We start from the raw sequence: 7,499 nt of genomic DNA, 5'->3' as shown, positions 1-7,499 counted from the left end.
TCGCCCGCGGTCGCCGCCTCGTGCCCCGGCGCCTCCTTCCGCCGGCGCCTCCCTCCTCCGCCGCCCGTGGTCCCCGAGCGCCGCCTCCCTCCGCCGCCTCCTCTTCCCCCTCCGTGGTCGGCCGCCGTCTGCCCGCGGTCTCCGGCGAACTCCCTCGAGGCAGATCCGATCGGGCCGCCCACGAGGTTGACTTCTCCCCGAAAATCTCCAAGTCCTGTGATTTTTACGATATATGCCCCTGTTCATTGCATCGTATCTCTCTGCATATAGCTCCGTTTCGTGCGCGTAATATATGGAAATGTTCGTCTCGTGATGCTCTACATTTTGTTCCATTGAACCATGTTCATTTGAGTCCATCTTGTGCCCAAATCTCTGGTGCAAGAATGCTAGTTGCTGTTATCTGCTGTTACTTATCAGAAATTGGTGATTTGTTATTTTTGTTGCATTTAATCTGTGCATCTTATGGGCATGAGCTCTACATGTGTTTTGTTGTATGCCATGCCATCTTTACAGAGGTGTATGCCATGTATTTTTGTGATCTCTATGGTGACTAGCACAAGCATGCAAACTAGGCTCCGTAATGTTTCTGATTTCAGAGAGTAGTTTTTCTAAGTCTGTGACTGCTGTTATTTTGTTGCTATGTATCCATGTGGCTACAGAGAGATCCATGCTTATTTTGGAGATGTTCAATAAGGATGTTTTGTAGCTATTGTTGTAATTGATCCATTCATGCATTGTTTGCAATTATGGAGTGCCATAGCATGACTCAATCTTGCTCTACTTTTGCTATAAAATATTTCTGGCAGATTGTTTACGTGTTATTCAATTTTGCCAAGGTTGTTGTAGTTGTTTCATACATGCTATGTAATTGCTCTTGCCATGGATAGCTTTATAAACATGCCATCTTGCTGTACGTATGCTTGTTTTGTCATGCATTGCTTTGTGGTGAGTGCATCAAGCTCACCAAGATGCCTTCATATTATTGTTTCTGCCATGCTCTGTTTTTCTGCCAAGTCTGAAACCTGTTAACGGAACTTGCTATGTTTACATGGTTGCCATCATATTTTCTGATCCTTTTTGGCTCATGGTCAGTAAGGGACTTTTGTTCTATGCATTTAGTAGATTCATGCCATGCCTTGGTTTGCTATGTTAAGTTCCTGTAGCATGTTGATTTCATGCTCTGAACATTGCTACCGGATGCTGTTTTCTGCCATGTCCAGTAATTTCACCAAGTCTGTGAACCTGTTATCTTTTGCACTTTTGCCATGCTTGTTTGAACCTGTTATGTTGTGAACTAGCCGTAGCTCAGTGTTTATCTTTTGTCAAGCATCTCCTGCAGATTACTTCCATATGCTTTGTTGCTATGTTGGGGTGCTGTAGCATTGTTACTTGTTGCATTCTAAGTGCTATCATGCTGCTAATCGCAGATTCGTGTCATTCTTGTTTTCCTTGCCATTTGCAAACTGTGCATCCGTTTCCGGTGATCTTTATATCGATTTCGACCGAAATCACCTCATCTTTCCAGTGGCATGCTTAGTTTGCCAAGTTACTGCGTTGTTCATCATTTTCCTTCCGGAGCACGCATATGCATCGCATATCATATCTTGCATATCATTCATGTATTGCATCATGTTGCTTGTGCTTTTCCCGTGATTGATTGTGGTTCCATTGCTTGTGTGCTTGTCTTGGGTAGAGCCGGGAGACGAGTTCGTGAACGAGGAACTTGTTGAGTACGCTTACGAGGATCAAGCTTTCGACAACTCTGAGAACCTTGCAGGCAAGATGACCACCCCTCGAAATCACTTCTATCTTTGCTTTGCTAGTGGTTCGCTCTATTGCCATGCTGCGCTACCTACCACTTGCTATATCATGCCTCCCACATTGCCATGTCAAACCTCTAACCATCCTTTCCTAGCAAACCGTTGTTTGGCTAAGTTACCGCTTTTGCTCATCATTTCTTATAGCGTTGCTAGTTGCAGGTGAAGTTGAAGTTGGTTCCATGTTGGAACATGGATATTTTGGGATATCCCAATATCTCTTATTTAATTAATGCATCTATATATTTGGTAAAGGGTGGAAGGCTCGGTCTTATGCCTGGTGTTTTGTTCCACTCTTGCCGCCCTAGTTTCCGTCATACCGGGATTATGTTCCTTGAGTTTGCGTTCCTTACGCGGTTGGGTGATTTATGGGACCCCCTTGACAGTTTGCCTTGAATAAAACTCCTCCAGCAAGGCCCAACTTTGGTTTTACCATTTGCCACCTAAGCCTTTTCCCCCGGGTTTTCACGAGCCTGAGGGTCATCCTTATTTAAAACCCCGGGCCAGTGTTCCTCTGAGTGCTGGTCCAAACTAGAGCCACTTGCAGCGCCACCTTGGGGAAACTCGAGGATTGGTTTTAGTTGTACGTAGTGTTCATCCGGTGTGCCCTGGGAACGAGATATGTGCAGCTCCTATCGGGATTTGTCGGCACATTCGGGCGGCTTTGCTGGTCTTATTTTACCATTGTTGACATGTCTTGTAAACCGGGATTCCGAGACTGATCGGGTCTTTCCGGGAGAAGGTTTATCCTTCGTTGACCGTGAGAGCTTATGATGGGCTAAGTTGGGACACCCTTCAGGGTATTACCTTTCGAAAGCCGTGCCCGTGGTTATGAGGCAGATGGGAATTTGTTAATGTCTGGTTGTAGAGAACTTGTCACTTGACTTAATTAAAATACATCAACCGTGTGTGTATCCGTGATGGTCTCTTCTCGGCGGAGTCCGGGAAGTGAACACGGTTGAGTTATGAATGACGTAAGTAGGAGTTCAGGATCACTTCTTGGTCATTGCTAGATGACGACCGTTCCGTTGCTTCTCTTCTCGCTCTCTTTTGCGTATGTTAGCCACTAAATATGCTTAGTGCCTGCTGCAGCTCCACCTCATTTCACCATCCTTTCCTATAAGCTTAAATAGTCTTGATCTCGCGTGTGTGAGATTGCTGAGTCCTCGTGACTCACAGATTCTACCAACACAGTTGCGGGTGCCGACGATGCCAGTGCAGATGACGAAATCGACCTGAAGTGGGAGTTTGACGAGGAACGTGGTCGTTACTATGTGTCTTTTCCTGATGATCAGTAGTGGAGCCCAGTTGGGTCGATCGGGGATCTAGCATTTGGGGTTATCTTATTTTCATTGGAATTTTGACCGTAGTCGGTCTATGTGTGTATTTTGGATGATGTATGGATTATATTTATGTATTGTGTGAAGTGGCAATTGTAAGCCAACTCTCGTTATCCCATTCTTGTTCATTACATGGGATTGTGTGAAGATGACCCTTCTTCCGACAAAACCACAATGCGGTTATGCCTCTAAGTCGTGCCTCGACACGTGGGAGATATAGCCGCATCGTGGGCGTTACACTAACCGCCTGCGGCCTTGATTGACACTACAAAAAAATACACTTCCGTGATGATACGTGTTTGTCACAGCAGGTCACGTTTTCTGTCATGCATGTACATCCATGACAATTTTATGACAGAATCAAGATAGTCATACCTGTGCTGTCGTAGAAGTGTTCCATGACATTACCAGAATTATCATCACGGAAGTTCCCAGTTCCATGACGATAAATCGCGCGTCACAGAAGTGTTTTCGTCAAGGGTGACCAACACGTGGCATCCACCGTAACGGAACACCGTTAAGCTATCGGGTCCGGTTTTGGATCCGATAACCCGTTAACAGCCCCGACCAATGGGGATTTTCCATGTGTAAAATCATCATTGGCTGGAGGAAACATGTGTCGGCTCACCGTTGGGATAGATGTCATCCACTCATTTGACCCAAAGCGCCTATGATACGTCGACACGTGGCACATCCCAACAGAGACCCATTCCTGTGAAAAGGCCAGCCCGTTTGACTTGGTCAAAAGGTGGCAGGCCGACCCACGGCAAGCCTGTTAATGGCATGTTCGCATATAGCCCATTTACAACCCGCTAACCCAGGGCCCGTTTACGGCCAATCCGAATTAGGCCCAGTAGCGTGATCTGGGCCGTCCAATATAATTCCAGCCCGTTTTAACTTCCGGCCCATGTATGGCCCATGACGTATTTCGGCCCATATGAGTCCCTTTGTAACTCTTGGCCCATTAATGGCCCGTGGTGAAACCGGCCCGTAATGAACATTGTATCGCTTTATACCCATTAGCGGCCCATTATTCCATTGGGTCGTTTCCAAACCGTGTTACCTTTCGGCCTTCTGAGGGCCCATTTATTCTCGGGCTCATTTCCAGCATTCGGTTACTTACGGCCCGTTACTGGCCTTTTCTGCTTGTGGGCCAAATTCAGCCCGTGGATACAGTTGGCCCGTTTGTGGCCCGTTAATCTCTTGGGCCATTTTCATAGCATCATCAAATACGGCCTATTAACGGCCCGTTATGGTCAGCCCATAAAACGTACGATTTCCACTCTAGCCCGTTTACGGCCCCTTATACGGCCCGTACAAGGCCCGTAGATGAGACGGCCCGTAGAAGGCCCATGGATCCTACGGGACGTAGAAGGCCCATTGACCCGACGGCCCATAGAAGGCCCATTGATCCGACGCCCCATAGAAGGCCCATGGATCCGACAGCCGATAGAAGGCCCACGGATCCGACAGCCCATAGAAGGCCCACGGATCCGACGGCCATAGAAGGCCATGGATCGTCCATTCGGTAGATGGCCCATGGATCATACGGCCTGTGGAGGGCCATGGTCACTACAACATTTGGGCGAGTTGGCCCCCGTTTGAACGATATAGCATATTCAAAGAATTATCCTACTCTATACTATCACCTCTAAAAAACATACATTATACAATAAAGAGACTAAGGCATAGAAACGTAGAATAATCCTACACTATACAATAAAGAAATTACAGCCGATTATACCCACTGGGCATTATGGTTCGGCACCAGTGATGATAAAGCATACACAAACAGCATATTACATACACTAGGAAAATACAGCTCATACATCATGGATGCGCATCAACATAACTTACCATTTGAACTATAATCTCTTCAGAAAATAGGACTGGCCGGATTTAGATAGCACAAATTTCAGTCTGCAAAATCTCCAATTCCTTCGTTGTTACCTCAGTGTCTTGTTTCATTTTTTGACTCCTGCATCTAATACCTGCATATCCAGTCTCAACTTGTTGATTGTACGTTCAGAATCATGTACACGTTGTCTTGCCACCTCTAGTTGATGCTCGAGAACATCAGCACATTCCAATTCCAATCCATAATCATTCGGTAACGGCCATGCCGCACTGCTCGCAGACCTTTGTGTTGATGTCACTTCATCCTGAAATGTTCCTGTAAGTACACATGACTAGGCAAAAATATAGTTACAACAGTGAAGCGAGCAAGACATACTATTTTGTACATGGCAAAACAGGACTAACAATAATGCTACACGTCATGAAGCATAAGCAGGTGATATTTTAAAAATTATAAAAAGGTAGTCTGTGCAGCCTGCATACACAAATCTCTCTTAGCTCACCAGAGGAGCATGATGTTGGGGCCCAATCCAAAACACAGACAAGTTACAAATTTAGACAGCACGTTGCGTAGAAGTAAGCAAGCAGTTGGCCATTCTGTAGCTCAATTAAAGTCTTAGGGAGCATAATGAACAACAGAGGGTTTCATACAAACATACTACAACAAGAAAAACTATGCAATCATTAGCCTAGTATAAACTAGATTGTGAGCCTCATGCAATAATAGTTGGTTAATAGACTTCAAAGCTTCAGGCACACTTCGGCAGAGTAATTAAATGGTAAGGCCTTTAATTATGTCAACTAATAGTTATACAAGTACCCAACATCAGGCATCATTCTTTGGGCATCTCATTAACTGAGGACAAATAAAGCAATTGAAAAGCACAAATTAACTATGCCTGAAACAAACAAGAAATTGAACTGTTGAGTTGGATACAGTGACTTACCTTAACAGGTTGAAGAGGCTCAGCGCAACTCCTACTTCTCTTGCAAGGCTCCTTCCTAACATCTTGTACTTGGAAATCCTCAATCTTATCTTCATTGCACCCCCTCTGCAAGGTGACACAAACTAGTTACTCGTCTCCTTGGAAGATAAATATGCATACTTTCCAGTTTGTGAACACAAAAGGATGAGATTATAACAAAACAACACCACATAATGAAACATGCCGCATCTCTTGCACTTGCACACAATGAAATGAGCATTTACTATGTCGGCACTATGTAAAAACTAGGCATACCTTCGAACTGGATCTCCAGGTACTCTTGGAGAGCCTACTTTAGTGTACAGCCAAACCATTATGTCACCTATGAGTTAGAAAAGGCCCCACTACAGCAGCCCTTAGTGTTTTAATCGTTGACAAGCTCTGTTAGAGTGTTAGGTCAAGAACAGCAAGTAATCAAAGAAAACAGTCCTAGTATGGCTGGCTGATGCAAACAAGCAATTGAATAGACGTGTGAGCAAATCTTACATATCAAGAAAAGAAGCAAAGAAGGAGGCTTAAATACCATCACTTGACTGACCAGATTTAAGGGGCATTTAAACATCATGTGCAATGTATGAACTAACATAAACATTGCATATTCTAGATTCTACAATGGAATGCACATGTATTAGGTTATGCCATGTATGATGATGCCTAAATGTACACTATAGCAGGCAGGAGTGATTCATCATTGCACGCACAATTGAATTGCAGGTTAAGGGCCAATTCTATTCCGCCTTTTCAGGGCTTATTGTCAAAATAAGCCATAAAAGATGTAAAGAAGTCATTTTTGAGTTATGGGCTTGGGCTTAACTAATTTCGCTTTGGAGGGGTGTGTTTCGGGTAGAACCTCACTAAAAATTGAAGGGAAGGGGAATAGTGAAATGACTCTATTGTCTCCCTATATTACACTCAAAATGCAACTCGTGACGCCCGCGTCACACCTCACCCTCAAGTAAAAACAAACACGCAAGCGTTCATTGCCCTGCCCGCTTGCGTCTCCTCTCCCCTTTCCCTCTACCTTGATCCCCTGCCTGCAGCACTAGGGTTCCTCCAGCAAGCCGTCGCCGCTGGTCCCATCTGGCCTGGTCCTCGACGACGCTCTGTCCAGCTAGGCTACATGGCGCTGCACAACTACGGCTGATACCACACTGTGACAGAAGGCACCTTCTTTCCCCTCCCCACCTCCCAGGCCATGGCCTTGAGGTGCTGTTGAAGGATGAGCTCATCCAACAAGGTGAGGATCTCCTCTGATTTTTTGCCAAATTTTCATTCTGATCCACTATACGATGAATTGCTATGAGCTGCTTCTGCTGTTGCTATATGATGCATTGCTATGAGCTGCTCCTGCTGCTACTATATGATGAATTGCTATGAGCTACTGCTGCTGCTATATGATGAATTGCTATGAGCTGCTGCTGCTATATGATGAATTGCTATGAGTTGTTGCTGCTGCTATATGATGAATTGCTATGAGCTACTGCTGCTATATGATGAAT

Source organism: Triticum aestivum, chromosome 4D (assembly GCF_018294505.1).
Source record: "Triticum aestivum cultivar Chinese Spring chromosome 4D, IWGSC CS RefSeq v2.1, whole genome shotgun sequence".
NCBI lineage: Eukaryota > Viridiplantae > Streptophyta > Magnoliopsida > Poales > Poaceae > Triticum > Triticum aestivum.
This window is presented reverse-complemented; position numbering follows the sequence as displayed.